This window comes from Rhincodon typus, chromosome 1 (genome assembly GCF_021869965.1).
Source record: "Rhincodon typus isolate 14 chromosome 1, sRhiTyp1.1, whole genome shotgun sequence".
Lineage (NCBI taxonomy): Eukaryota > Metazoa > Chordata > Chondrichthyes > Orectolobiformes > Rhincodontidae > Rhincodon > Rhincodon typus.
In genome coordinates this window covers 21,348,068-21,355,787 of record NC_063332.1, presented here as the reverse complement: position 1 = coordinate 21,355,787, position 7,720 = coordinate 21,348,068, and the positions used below count along the sequence as shown (strand labels likewise).

General features: G+C 43.6%; 2 protein-coding genes across 2 annotated transcripts in view; one reads left to right on the top strand and one right to left on the bottom strand.

The window, feature by feature from the left end:
* Positions 1-7,720, top strand: part of ptcd3 (pentatricopeptide repeat domain 3) — a 292,712-nt gene that overhangs the window by 138,482 nt on the left and 146,510 nt on the right. The gene's annotated exons all lie outside the window — the stretch shown is intronic.
* The window catches only part of polr1a (RNA polymerase I subunit A), a 129,308-nt gene that overhangs the window by 12,831 nt on the left and 108,757 nt on the right, over positions 1-7,720 (bottom strand). The window lies entirely within an intron of this gene.

The following is a 7,720-nucleotide window of genomic DNA, read 5'->3' as shown; positions in this document are numbered from 1 at the left end:
GTTTAGGGCCGGTGTAGGTACGGAAGAGGGATTGTTCCACGTAACCTCCAAAGAGGCAGGCGTAGCTTGGGCCCATGCGGGTACCCATGGCTACCCCCTTTGTCTGTAGGAAGTGGGAGGAATTGAAAGAGAAGTTGTTGAGGGTGAGGACGAGTTCGGCTAAGCGGATGAGGGTGTCAGTGGAGGGGGACTGGTCGGGCCTGCGGGACAGGAAGAAGCGGAGGGCCTTAAGGCCATCTGTATGGGGAATGCAGGTGTAGAGGGACTGGACGTCCATGGTAAAGATGAGGTGTTGGGGACCGGGGAATTGGAAGTTCTGGAGGAGGTGGAGGGCGTGGGTGGTGTCACGGACATAGGTAGGGAGTTCCTGGACCAAGGGGGAGAAAATGGAGTCCAGATAGTTCGAGATCAGTTCAGTGGGGCAGGAGCAGGCGGAGACAATGGGTTGACCAGGGCATTCAGGTTTGTGGATTTTGGGAAGGAGATAGAAGCAGGCAGTGCGAGGTTGGGGAATGATGAGGTTGGAGGCCGTGGGTGGGAGATCACCTGAGGTGATGAGGTTGTGGATGGTTTGGGAGATGATGGTTTGGTGCTCGGGGTGGGGTCATGATCAAGGGGGCGGTAGGAGGAGGTGTCGGAGAGTTGGCGTCTGGCCTCAGCGATGTAGCCCTTGACATCAAGGCACATTTGATCGAGTGCAGCATCAAAAAGCCCTGGCAAAACTGGAGTCAGTGGGAATCAAGTGAAATGTTCCACTGATTTAAGTAACTGAGATCATGAACTCCTCAAACAGATCTCAGAAATCAGGGTTAAATTGGCTTTATGTTTGAGAAGCTGGGAGTAGCAGCTGTCTTTGTTATCATAATGCAACTGAGAGTTTACTGGAAAAGTTAGGATCATTAGTAGTGGGGGACACTGTACTGAAAATTGTTGAAATATGAAATAGTAATTGAGTTTATTCTTGATCGGCTTTCAAAATAGGCTTTATGGGAGGAACAACAGAATTAGAAACAGTCTGAAATAAGTTAGCCTATGGTGCCCATTTGTGTGCTTTACAGTTGCATAAAAGCAATAAAAAGCTGCAGGAATTGGTAAAAGAACCATGGAGTAGAAATGATTACCAACAGGAAAGTAATGTACCCATCATACATAATATGAGGAAAAGGCTGCAAGACCTTGCAATTAAACAAACTCGATATTAACATTGAAACTGATAATGAAATGGACCACTCCCTTGATTTTGCAAATGTCAAACTATGCCTGACAGAAATTGAATAGACAACAGCTGGGATCCTGATCATGAAAGACAAGTCAAACACTTCCTAACTGTTCCATCCCTACATAGTGAGACAAAGTCCATGCATAATGTCACTAAGGAGCTGAAAGGGGTGGACAAATGAGTCATTAGGCACAACTAAAGAAGAGATCAACCAGTTGCTTTCCCCCAGTGAAGTTAAATGAACAGTTTGTGAAAAGTGGATTGTATTTGCAGAGTTCCCATGATAACTACAATGACAGCATCTCTCACATTTGACTGAAATCTGTACTAAAACAGGGCATAGTCTGATAGCATCATATCTTTCAAATTTTATTTCATCAAAAAGTTTAAAAAGTGTCTTTATTAACTGCTGTAGAAAAGGCTATGTTACGGAAAAAAACGGTTTAGCTTGTTCTCAAAATATAAACAAAAAATAGAAGTTGCGGGAAAAGCTGAGCAGGTCTGGCAGCATCTGTGAAGAAAAATCAGAGTTAACGTTTCGGGTCCGGTGACCCTTTCTCAGAACTTAAAACAACATCATTTTGGAAGATATCCAACCTGAACTCAAAATTTAGAATGAGAAATGTTTTGTCCAAGCACTTATATTGCTTCTTTGAAGAAGGTCTTTTAAAATCTTAAAGGATTCCTTTAAGACAGAAATTTTAAAAGCCAGGTTGAAATTATCAGAAGATTTTGAAAGTTTTTTAAACAGAGTATGTGAAGGTACAACATAACTTTAGCTGGTGACTTAGGCCCTGCCCCTTCACAGACCAGCAGTGTTAACTCTTTTGACTGACATCTTTTAAACTTTTCTCAAGCTTTCTGTGTGATTTTGAACAAGTTCTGCATTTCTAAATTTAAAGATATGTTTGGACCTTATTAACCCATTGGGTTTTTTAATAGATTTCACAAACACAGGAACAGTCCTGAAAATCTTGTTGAGACAAAGTCTTTAGAAACAGAAGAAACTTGAATTGATGGCAATCACTTGAATCTCCAATATAACATCGTTGTTTAAAACCACCAAGCCTGGACGTTGCTGTTTCTGAAATTTAAAACAAGAGCCAATGGAAACAGCCAAGATGGATTTAATTTGTATCAAAACAAATGGGGCAAGATTATTTGGGAAGCAATTAACTGACCATGATGAAACTTGTCATCTCAACAACACTGCTGAGGCTGTACATAAAGAAACCCTCAAGTCTATTGTTGCCATCCTTGAATTTAGGGTCACTTTAAAAGAGAGAAAAGTTGAGTATAATCTAACAAGGACAGCAGGCCAAGCAGCATCATAGGAGCAGAAAGGCTGACGTTTCGGGCCTAGACCCTTCATCAGAAAAGGGGGAGGGGAAGGGGGTTCTGAAATAAATAGGGAGAGAGTGGGAGGCGGATAGAAGATGAATAGAGGAGAGGATAGGTGGAGAGGAAACAAACAGGTCGAAGAGGCGGGGATGGGGCCAGTAAAGGTGAGTGTAGGTGGGGAGTTAGGGAGGGGATAGGTCAGTCCAGGGAGGACAGACAGGTCAAGGGGGCGGGATGAGGTTAGTAAGTAGGAGATGGGGGTGCGGCTTGAGGTGGGAGGAAGAACAGGTTAGGGAGGCGAGGACGAGCTGGACTGGTTTTGGGATGCGGTAAGGGGAGGGGAGATTTTGAAGCTTGTGAAATCCACATTGATACCATTGGGCTGCAGGGTTCCCAAGCGGAATATGTGTTGCTGTTCCTGTAACCTTCGGGTGGCATCGTTGTGGCACTGCAGGAGGCCCAGGATGGACATGTCATCTGAGAAATGGGAGGGGGAGTTGAAATGGTTCGCGACTGGGAGGTGCAGTTGTTTATTGCGAATCGAACGTAGGTGTTCTGCAAAGCGGTCCCCGAGCCTCCGCTTGGTTTCCCCGATGTAGAGGAGGCCACACCGGGTACAGCGGATGCAGTATACCACATTGGCAGATGTGCAGGTGAACATCTGCTTGATGTGGAAAGTCTTCTTGGGGCCTGGGATGGTGGTGAGGGAGGAGGTATGGGGGCAGGTGTAGCACTTCCTGCGGTTGCAGGGAAAAGTGCCGGGTCTGGTGGGGCTGGAGGGGAGTGTGGAGCGCACAAGGGAGTCACAGAGAGAGTGGTCCCTCCGGAAAGCAGATAAGGGTGGGGAGGGAAAGATGTCTTTGGTGGTGGGGTCGGATTGCAGATTGGCTCCATCCCCGCCTCTTCGACCTTGTTTGTTTCCTCTCCACCTATCTTCTCCTCTATCCATCTTCTATCCACCTCCCACTCTCTCCCTATTTATTTCAGAACCCCCTTTTCTGATGAAGGGTCTAGGCCCGAAACGTCAGCCTTTCTGCTCCTATGATGCCTTGATAGTCTTCTGCAGTAAAGAATTTCATAGATTCACTACCCTCAGAAAAGTAATTCCTCCTTATCTCTGTCTTAAATGTGTGACCCCCTTGTTCTGAGATTATACCCTCTGGTTCTAGATTCTTCCACAAGGGAAAATAACCTCTGCTACCTAGGTGTAGAGCTGGATGAATACAGCAGGCCTGGCAGCATCAGAGGAGCAGGAAAGCTGATGTTTCGGGTCTGAGAAGGTTCCAGCTGTGTTCCTCCAGCTCTACACTGTGTTAGCTCAGACTCCAGCATCGGCAGTTCCTACTGTCTCTGCTACCAAGTCCCCTAAGAGCCTCTTTTGTGTCAATAAGGTTGCCTCTCTTTCTTCTAAATGTCAGAGAATACAGGCCCAACTTTCTCAACCTCTCCTCATAAAACAGTCGCTTCATGCCTGGGATCAGCCAAGTGAACTTCTTTCCCAATAACAAACATTAAGCTAACTGGCCTATTAGTTAGAGATAGTAGGAACTGCAGATGCTGGAGAATCCGAGACAACAAGGTGCAGGGCTGGATGAACACAGCAGGCCAAGCAGCATCATAGGAGCAGAGAGGCTGACGTTTCGGGCCTAGACCCTTCATCAGAAAAGGGGGAGGGGAAGGGGGTTTTGAAATAAATAGGGAGAGAGTGGGAGGCGGATAGAAGAGGGATAAAGGAGAGGATAGGTGGAGAGGAAACAAACAGGTCGAAGAGGCGGGGATGGAGCCAGTAAAGGTGAGTGTAGGTAGGGAGTTAGGAAGGGGATAGGTCAGTCCAGGGAGGACGGACAGGTCAATATCCTTTTTTTGGCCTTCTTCATTTTTCAAACAAAGGTGCTACAATGGCAATTTTCCAATCCTTGGGGACTTCTCCAGAATCTAAGGATTCTTGGACAATTATTCCCAGTGCACGCACTACCCTGTAGCTACTTCTTTTAATATCCTAGGATGCATCCCATCAGGTCCAGGGGACTGATTGGTATTTGGTTCCGTTAGTTTCCTGAGCACTTTTACCATAGTGATACTTCTTATATTGATTTCCTCTCCTCCTTTTGCCCCTGATTATTCAGTAGTCCACAGGAAGCATTGCTCAGAAACCTTACCAATCTCATAACATTAACAAATCACAACAGTACTATAAATGCACTGTGATTTACAAGCCTTTGAGGATACTCATAAAAAGAATTGATTTCTTCACTGTTGATGCTGCTCCATTTTATTCTATTCCCAGGCATGTGTGCATCAATCCGTAAATTCAAATGAATGGATTTGAAAATGCACACTGTCAGGTCTTAACACTAGTTATTTTACAATTATGTTTCAGATACTTATTTATATCCAGTTTACACACTTGTAGTCAGACATTTTAAGCAAGTAGGTGCTCGTTGGGTAAATCTACATCAGTAATGGCATTCATACAACTACATGTTTAGTTCTTCAGGTATATTCAATGTGGAAAATACAACAATCCAGTATCGAAACAAGTATTGAGAAGTTGAGGCAACTTCCCCTTGTTTCCTTCCAAACCTATGTCACTTCTTGGTAACCTAGACCTCTCCGATCTCCACATGACCCTTCATGTCCTCCTTGTCAAGCTATGCCATTCTACTCATCCACCACAGCCTTTATGGCTTCCATGTTAACATATCCCTCTTTAACCAGTCCTGTATGGCTCTTTGTAGACACTATACAAATGTAGTACCAACTCATGTCAACTCAGTCTGTCCTGTCCCCTCCACCTACCTAGCCAACTCATCTACAATCCAACAAAGAATGTTCCCATGTGAAGATCAGATAAAATAAAATTCTATTAAATAAATTTCAAAGTGTGCATTGCAGACCTCCATATTGAAAACATTTTTAATAAAATCATTCAACTAAATAAAGCCGCACAACAAATATCTCAATCAAGTACAAAATACTTTATAACAACAAACACTGGAATTCATAATTCCATATTAAAGAATCTATAACCACTTGAAGTTGTCAAACCGACTGTGATAATGGAAGATATGAAATTAGTCATGCAACAGCGGTCAGGGTGAAATAACAAGCAATGATCTTTTTAAAATGGCAGTTAAAAGTTTTCAAAAATTTAACATGTGGGGATTTTAAATGCTTTGATAATTTGGACGGGTCCAAAGAGCCTGATAATAATAGGTTACTGGTCCTTTACAAACATTCGCATCCTACTTTTCACAATCTCAAAGTATAGCTGCCCTCCCCCAAAGCTGTCTTGGGACACAATCCAAATAGGTACCCCGGGTATCTAAGCAGCTGGACTAAGTTCACGACGACTCTTACACGGTCTAACCTGCACACTTTGGGTATGAAGGTTATCAAAATCCTATGAACAGTGCAGGCAGCATGTGACATCTACAGCTGGTCATCTTTGCAAAGCAGATGCCTTGTTGCTACAAAAACAGGAAGGTCCATGTTCAGGGACAGGACTTATGATTTGAGCAGTGCCACCATTTTCACCACAATGGAGCGCCTCTCTGGCAGGACTAAAATCTGGGCCCAAATATCACGTAAGAGATAAGTGCAGGAGTAGGCCCTATAGCCCCCAGGCTGACTCCACTTTTCAGTAAGATCCAAATGTGGCTTTAAATCCACTTTCCTACTGATCCCCTGTAGTCCTACACTTGTGCAGATAAAAATCTGCCTAACTGGAGCCTTGAATTTATTCAATAGTCTGCTCTCTGGGTTGGAGAATTCCAAAGATTAATTACCCACCAAAAGAAAAATATCCTCAATCCTACCGACTAACCTCATCCCGCCCCCTTGACCTGTCCGTCCTCCCTGGACTGACCTATCCCCTCCCCTACCCCCCCCCCACACTCACCTTTACTGGCTCCATCCCCGCCTCTTCGACCTGTTTGTTTCCTCTCCACCTATCCGCTCCTCTATCCATCTTCTATCCGCCTCCCACTCTCTCCCTATTTATTTCAGAACCCCCTTCCCCTCCCCCTTTTCTGATGAAGGGTCTAGGCCCGAAACGTCAGCCTTTCTGCTCCTATGATGCTGCTTGGCCTGCTGTGTTCATCCAGCCCTGCACCTTGTTGTCTCGTATCCTCATCATGTTCTCAAATGGGAGACTTCTTATTCTGAAACTATGAACCTTAGTTCCAAACTCCTCCAAAAGGGGAAAAGTCCCCTTGAGCATTTACCCTCTCTGCCCTACTGAAAACCTTCCTTATATCAAAAAGTTCACCTTTTATTCTTCTAAATTCCAATGAGTATAGGCCCAACATTTCCTATGAGACAACCCTGCATTACTTAGCTGCAAAGATCTTAGTACCAATTTTGCTAACTCCATTCCTCCGAGGAATGCTTTGATTGAAAGCAATAACAAAGAAAACCACCAATATGTTATATTTTACAAAAAAGGATAGTGGGTTAAATCAAGATAATGACAGGTTCCGCTCTCCCACCTTCTGCTCCACTCAGTGCCCCCCACTCTCCCATCCATTGCTTCTCTCAGTGTCCCTCAGTGTGTATATAAGATCCTGAGATGACTTGGCTGGGTGGATGTTAAAAGCAAGAAGATTTGAAAATAGTCCTCAGAGTATCTGTTATTTCCTCCCTGAACTCCTTGAATGTCCTAGGGAACCATGTGGCCCTGGCAACTTAGCCACTTTCAACGATTCAAACTCCTCTAACACTTTCTCTCTTGTTATGATTATTTTGTCCAATATTTCACAATGCTCCTGTCGGTTTACTATATCCTTTCCCTCTGTAAATATGGAGGCAAAAGTTTTATTTAAAATTCTTCTCATATCCTCTGCATCTTAACACAAGTTGGTTCAAATGTTATTTGCAACTTGTCAGCCCAAACCTGGATATTGTCCAGATCTTACTACATTCGTGTGGATTGGAAAGTAACTACTATATCCCAACATTTTAAAAAGGGTAGAGAAAAAAAACAGGAAATTATCGAATGGTTAGCCTGTGATTGGTAGTGAGGAAAAGGCTATTATAAACGATAATTATTACAAAATTATTGTTTTGTATATTTTGATACTTTTTGATAATTATTATAAAAGATAAATGACATTAACAAAGATAAATGCCATTAAAAAAGATAAATGCCATTAAAAAAGA